Below are 8340 nucleotides of genomic sequence, written 5' to 3'. Positions count from 1 at the left end.
AAACAAATTTGCTTGATTGGATTTTATCTGGTTTTTATCAGGGCCGAAGAATCTGGATTTGACGGGTTTACCATAAGGTTCCTAAAAAGTTTAAACTGATAATTAAAAAAATCATCACAAAACTTTCCATTTATAATTGGTATTGTGCGTAAAATAAATTTAAAAATTTAACTTTTATGCATTATATGTTTTATATACATTATATTTACATTGTAATTAAAGACTAATTTTTTTTTCGATATATTTTTTCACTGTGAAACTCCATTAAAAAGACGTTGTTTTAAAATTTCATTTATTACCATTATAAAAGAATTTTTTTTATATTTTTTTGAAATAAACTTACAAAGTTTAACATATATGTTTAACATATGTCCCCGTAACTATTAAACATAAAGTAACTATTTCTTTGAGACATTGTTTGCATTTTTAAAATGATCAAAATATAAAGTTTTAATTCTGCTAGTGATGGTCATAACTACTTTGAGTTTAGTCAAAACTTTGGTTTAGTCAGAAACATTTAAAACGAGCAAACAGGGGAATGTTGTGATGGATAGATTATATTTAGGGAATTTAAAGCCTTTAAATCGTTTTTATTGATCCACTCTTTTCCATTGATTTTTCTATATTTTATGCATGCAAAATGACTAATGTTAACGAAGTTTACATACCGTGAGATATAAATATCAAGTGTTTACATATAAATGCAATAAATGGCTTTATTGTTATGCGTCTACCTCATTTTTTAATCATTGATATTTTTTGACTTTATTTTTTTTTTTTTTTTTGTTATTCCCCTCCTCAAGGCCAAGAAGGCCACTACAGATAAGGAGGCTACTTAATAGTGGTTATAACCCTCTCTCAATACTATAACTCCGAAACACGAACCTCGACGAACAAGGCCGCTGCGCGGAGAAACAAGTTGAACGCGGTACTACCAGGGACGTGGTGGGGATTTAAAATTGTACGACTGTAATATTAACAATAATGTCATAATATACATAATATTATTATGTAAAAGTTATATATTATCTATAATATAGATAATATATAACTTTTATATATATATATAAAATTTAAATATAATTATATATTATTATAAATAATATGATTAATATATTATACTTAATATATTATATATAATATAATTATTATATATAATATAAAATATATAAATTATATATTAATTTATATATAAGTTATTATTATTATTAATAACTTATAATTACAAAACTTATACTTAATAGTAAATACTTATATTACTTAACTTATGTTTAAAATACTGAAAATTTTTTATTGATATGAACTTTTGCATTCAAACTTTAATTATAAAACTTTAACTTCATAACTTGAACATAAACAACTTAACTAAAAAAAGTTATTATATCAGTCATGACCATATGCTTATTTATTATAGCTGCGTTTTAGTAAGTTTAACACTGTTTTTGTTTTCCATAACTTAATTTTAAAATGTTGGGATAAAAGTATTAAGTTAATCAGGTTTGTAAATATAATTATAATAAGAGTTTTTTTTAATTAGAATTAGTGAGTGACTTATGTATGATAAAATTGCATGAAGTATGGGGACAAATATAATGATTGGAGTAAATATTACCTTTGTTTATTACCACGATTAGAGTAATATAAGAAAATGTTATTTTTATCTAAAAAATATTCCTCAAAAGTCAATATTTTCTTAAGTATTAAATATTATAAAAAAAAACACTTATTGAAAAAAAAAAAAAAATTAAAATTAAAAAATAAGTATTCAAGTATAAAAAAAACGCATGCATTATGATAAAGTATATACATCACATTAACTATGTTGTCTGTTAGTTAGGGGTTGTAGCTGATATTTCATCTTCAGCTTTAAACTCATTAGCTTCAAATTAAAGCTGAAGCTGATCAAGTCAGTTCAATCAGCTTGATAGCTGATAGTAAAAGAGAATAATACTCCATAACTATTTTATATTAAAAAAACATGTAGGAAATTACTCAATGAAAATCTAAAATAGTGATAAAATTTAAACATACATGTAAAAAACTTTAAATAAAATTTGCAAAAAGTTTTTGCTGTTTATAAATGTTGCTGTCAGAGCCTAGGACTAGGAATCGCAATTTCGGGCGACCCAAATTGGATTTTTAGAGATTTGTTTAAAATAATGGTGCCCAAAAACCTAATTTCATTTTTGATTATCTACATAATTTTTTGGTAGAGTTCAAAGTTTTCCAGAAGATGGTTTTATCTATGAAAATATTGAGTATGAAATCAATCTTTTCCTTTAGACTTAATGCATTTAGTATGCTTAGGGGTATGCAAAGACAAATCAACTTATGGTTAAATGGCCCAAATGTTGTTAATTGTCTCAGATAACATTCAATACTTTATCTAGCGGATTGTCTTGGATATGTTGTTACATTCCAAAAAATTTTCTAGAAAACCAAGGTCTTAATTAGATATTAAAAAATGGAAAGCAACTGAACTTAGACTTTTTTTCAAAAAATCTATTCAAACTTTTTAGTACTTTCAGTTGCAGTTCTAGTTTTATGTTTTATTTTGTTGAAAAAATATGCTGATTTTGCTTGTCAGTTACCAACTTAATTTGTGCAATTATTTGGTGAACTTTACGGTAAGGATCAACTAGTTTACAATGCCTTTTTTTAAATACATATAGAAAATAATACAGTTAAATTTTTAGTACTTGATAGATGTCCCTCGTTTAAATACAAAACTCTTTCAGATCAATTAAAAAAACTTGTTCAAAGAACAAAGAGTTGCTCAAATAAACACGTACAAGGATATAAACAGAAGTTAAATATTCCTAATTTTAATGGATCAGTAACCATTGCATTGAGACACTGTTTACAAAAATTATCAGGTTTAGAATGTTTTTTTTTCAGCTAATGAAGGTGATAATTGTTTTAAAATTACAAAAAAAAAAATGGTTTTAAAAAGCAGACCCAATATATATATATATATATATATATATATATATATATATATATATATATATATATATATATATATATATATATATATATATATATATATATATATATATATATATATATATATATATATATATATATATAGTGGGTTGCATAAATATAGAGTCAATACTTTGTTTGTGTGAAATTTTTGTTTTTTTCATAATTATCTTTGAAACCAACTAATTAATACGATTATAAGCGTATTAATTGTCTCAATTAATTGATTCTCTATCGAATGGTATATAATTGGAACTCGTTAGGTAAACCAGTCTTGAGTAATTATTAATTTAATTAGAACATACCTGTATATCTAATGTAGCAAAATTATAGAGTCAACTAAAATTTAACGACTTAAGTTGAAAGATCTCAACGAAATGTTTATCCGAGCAATCTAAAATTTGGTGGTTGATTTCTTTCGAACTATATAAACGTTCTTGCAAAAACAAAATAAAATTGTCATTTTTATATCTTGAGTTATTCGCATTGGTAATTATATGGTAAAGTAAAAAGACAAAAATGGGCAGAAAAGCTGTTTCAGACAAGGGACGATGGCAAATTGTAGGTTTGCTAAAAGATAAAACAAAAAGCCAACGAGAAATAGCTCAGATGTGCAATGTTTCCCTTAAATGTGTACAAACAATGTTGAAAAACCACGAGCTCCATAATGATGTCAAAGATTTATCAAGGTGGTAGGCCTTCAAAGCTAACTTCAAGAAACCAAAGTTATCTCTTTCGAAAGGTTAGATAAGTCCCAAAAATTTCTTACCGCGAACTTGCTGAAGGGTTCACAATTACGCCTGGTAACGTTAGTGTTAGTAGATGGACTGTACGAAGATGTCAAAATAACAAAGGCTTAGATTGCTATCTCACTTCTCGAAAACCATTTTAGCGTGTCTCAGATCGCCAAAAAAGATTTAAGTGGTGTAGAGAAAGACTTCACTGGTCTTTAAAAGACTGGGCTAAAGTTATTTTCAGCGACAAATCCAATTTTGAGGTGATAAATTGCAAGTCAAGATTAATTATCAAGAGGCTAGGTAGTGAAAAGTTCAAAGAGTGTTTTTGTGTACCAAGGATACAAGGGCTGAAAAGGATCAGTTGAAATATGAGGATGCTTCTCCCATAAAGAAACAGGATCATAAAATATTTATAACAGCAGAATTTATATATATATATATATATATATATATATATATATATATATATATATATATATATATATATATATATATATATATATATATATATATATATATCATTTGTAAATTTAGGGGCCCTTTTACAAATGTAAGGATTTTTTATTTAGTATTATCTGTTGGTAAAATTTTTAAGAATTTTAGGGCTCTTTTGAAGGAGGGGGGTCCTTGGATCTAGTTACTACGGCACTGTTATACAAGGTTTCTCATGAGTCTTAATTGATGAAACCTTAGTTTAAAAAAAAGTTTTGCTCTATTATTTGAAGATTACATTTAAAAATTATTAGACTAACAGTTTAGTTTTTTTACAGGTCATATTGAAATAAGATATTGTGTAAAGAGGTTTTCAATGAAGTCGTTTAAACAACAATAAAAAAGCTTCCAATTCGCGAGATAACCATAAAAACATTCGATACACAATTAAAGAATCGTTTAAAAGTTTGCTTAATTTTGACTGTAATTTTAATTATTTTTTTTGAAATAAACGAATCAAGTTATATATAAATTTGCTTTTTCTGTAAATTTTAATTATTTAAACGTAGTTTTTCAAGATTTTTAATGGGTAAACTTCGTGGGAACCTTATGGTATACCCGGCTGGCATACCCATATGGGCTCCAGAGAAAAACCGTGGCCAAAATCCGGCGGCTTCCCGATGGCTTTCCCTTATGGGTCCCAGTTGCAAACCCAAATGAGCCCCTTACGATTTCAAAGTACGGGATTTGACTAGGACCCATACGAGATACCCAGCGGGCATAACCATATGGGCCCCATATGGAATGCGCAGCCAAGATCCGGCGGGATACCGTAGGTTTTCCCATACGGGACCCAGTTGAAGACCCGTATGGGCTCCGTACGGTACCCGTATGACAATGTTAACTGGGATGCAGTTATTGCCGCCGAGGTTAGTTTAATAGATTAGAGCAAATTATAAAGTAATTTAATTTTATTTTTTATTTTTTGTAATTTAAAAAAATAGTAAAATAGCTTATTTTTCTCGTCATTTTTCCTTTTAGTTTTACTCCCAAGAGTGAGTAAAATTTTGATAACTTTAAAAGTATGTTCATTATGTGTTTATGGCTCATTATGTGTATTTTTTGCCCGTTAATATTTCTCTATAATGTCTTCTGATTTTTAATATTTAGCATAGTTTTTAATATTTATATTTCATAAAAAATAGTATAGATAAATGATAATTATAGCAAATTTTATTAAAATCTGTGTCAAAAGGGGAAAAATCTGAAAAAAATCAAAACACTGTTTCTTGATCAATTTTTTTCGCAGCTCAACAACATTTTGTTTATAGCTTCGTTATATTATTATCATTCATTTCTGCGAAAAAAAATAAAAACATTTAAATTTTTTTAAAATGAGACACAATACTAAAAAAACAAAAACAAATTATACATTAAAAAAACAGGTGTTTTGGTTTTAAAAGTTATAAAATTATTCTTATTTAATTATTTTAGTAAATCTAAAATCTGTATGATCAAGGAACGTACGCTAAAATTTCATCAAAAAAGCATTTACTAGATCATGAGATATCCGATTTTGAAGTTGCAAAAAAAAAAGGAAAAGCTAAAAGCTTGTAAATTTATGTATGCGTATATATATATATATATATATATATATATATATATATATATATATATATATATATATATATATATATATATACAAGTTTTTTAACAAAACTAACAAAAAATAAAGTTTAAAAAAAAAACTATTTGAAATAATTACATCAACTTAAAAACAATCAGACATTGAATTTAGTCTTTTTTCTCGTTTTTTTTTTGGTGTTTTTTTTACTCTTATTTAGAGATCATCGAATACTTGGTTTATTAAGTATTATATAAGGGTTTTCCATAAATCTACATCCATTAATTGCAAACTCTGTCATACATTGTTTACACCATTTGCTCTGTCATTAAAATAAATTATGGCAGAATTGATACCAATCTCTAATACATCTTTTGTTACAAAAGTATTTTTTGGACAAAGTGACCATACAACATTGTTAAAACCATTGTTGGCATTTTGAGTTTCTCCGTGAATGCATTTATATAATAACTCATCACTTTTGAGTTATAAAAAAGTTGGCAACAAAACATGAAAAGTACGTGATGGTAAATTTATCTCTTTTTATTTGTGTAAGTGCCATTAATTAAACTTTTTTCATATTTGCACCAACTGGATAATCTAGGTGGACAAAACTGATGTCAAACTTCTTCCCCTTTATCAGTTTCACATCTGTCAGCTTACCGCATCCAGAAAAAGAATTTTATATTCCTTTGAACTTTTTAGAGAGATTTCGAAGTCTGTTTCCACATCTCTTTTGTACGCGTTTAAAACGCGTTTAACACTAGTTAAATTAGGTTAAAATAGGTTAATACAATAATCTTTATAAACATTAGCAGCAATAAACTTCCTTGTATGATGATGTGTCTTCATCACCAAGGTAATTGTTGTAAATAAGGTTGTTTTCTTAAACTGAACGCTAAAAAATCTCAACTCCACTAGTTGACTTCATTGCACTAGATAAATTTTGATGGTTAATTGGACAGTTATGCTTAAAAAGCCAGTTTTGGTGCTTTTCAGACCTTTATATTCATCCCAAGTTTGTCATTGTCTGTAATACTTTGTCATTAGATAAACATGAGTACATTTGCCATGTTTTATAGCTGCAACATAACCATTAAGAAACGAAAATCCCTTTTTCTGCCAAGAACTATCTACTGAAACGAGATAGATTGTGATGCCTAAATGAGCTTTGTTTTCAGGGTTTAAATTAATCTCATCAACCGCTTTTATTACGCAATTGTTTGTTACATTATTGTCAGCTTTATACAAATGACTGATTATGTTTTGTTAACAGGGTTCAGATAACAAATCCATATTGTGGCATCTAGTAAACCTTTTTATTGTTGCAAGACCTTTCTCAATTTCTCGAAAAGCAATTCCATTTTAAACATTTATTTCAAATAGATTGCACCCCTGTGTGGAAATGTTATTTTCATTACAGACGTCAACAGTTATTAATGCACTTTGAGGACAGGAACAAGTTAGAGATGTGTAAAGTTCATTACTCTTATCACAAGAAAAACATTTTATTACAAGTTTGTTGTAATAAAATGTTCTCAGATCAAGTTTATCGGATAAACTTAGTTTTTGTGTCTTACACACAGAACAAGTTGAACAACTTAAAAGATCTTTAAAAATTTTAAAGTTTACGAACAAAAAATAGTTATTATCATCTTCTTTAGAATTCTCATTCAAAGTTCCTGAAATTTTTTGATAACAAACTTTGTTATCAAAAAATTACAGGATTTTGAATGAGACTTCTAAAGAAGATGATAATAATTACTTTTTGTTAACTGTTTGTTTTGTTTTATTAACACTTTGTTACCAAGTGAAAAAGTCAAAAAAAATCACCTTGCTCAACTTTGTAAACCGATTTCCTTTAAACTTAATTTTTTTCTTTTTTACGAAATTCTGTTTACTAGACATCTATAATCTCATAAAAAATACAAGTAAAATTTTTTGATATATCAACAGCAACAAAAACTTGAATCAAGCTGTACAACACACTCCACAATACACTTGAAAAAAGTTATGGCTGTTATATATAGTTGTATATATTGTACAATATACAGACCTTATTTAGATATTTATTTCATATTTTCAAATAAAAATACATAATTTTAAAATAATATAATTTAACAATATTATTTAAAAATTTTCTAAAAGAAATTTTAATAATAAAAAATTAAACTTACCTAAAAAACAAGTTAGAAACTAATAGAAGTGAGTAATTTATGCAAAATATATAATCTAGAAACATGATAAGTTTTGTATCGAATGATTATCTTGAATGATAAATAAAAAAAAATCAAATTTTATTTAAAAAGATGAGTTTTTTTCTATATGAGCCACATGAATAACATATAAATTTGATATTTTATCAGCAAGTTCGTTACTAAGATTAGCGTGCATAATAGATATGCCGTCTTCTAATCTGCTTTAAAAACTAAAATATGCTTTTCGAAGTTTTCTTATAAGATCTATTAAATTGTTTCCAATGCTTACGTTTTGGAAACTCGCATCAAATAATTCGATTTTTTATTAACGTAGGTTTTTTACAAACAGCTTATACTTTTTTCC

The sequence above is a fragment of the Hydra vulgaris genome, chromosome 03, assembly GCF_038396675.1.
Source record: "Hydra vulgaris chromosome 03, alternate assembly HydraT2T_AEP".
NCBI lineage: Eukaryota > Metazoa > Cnidaria > Hydrozoa > Anthoathecata > Hydridae > Hydra > Hydra vulgaris.
Note: the sequence above shows the minus strand (reverse complement) of the source record.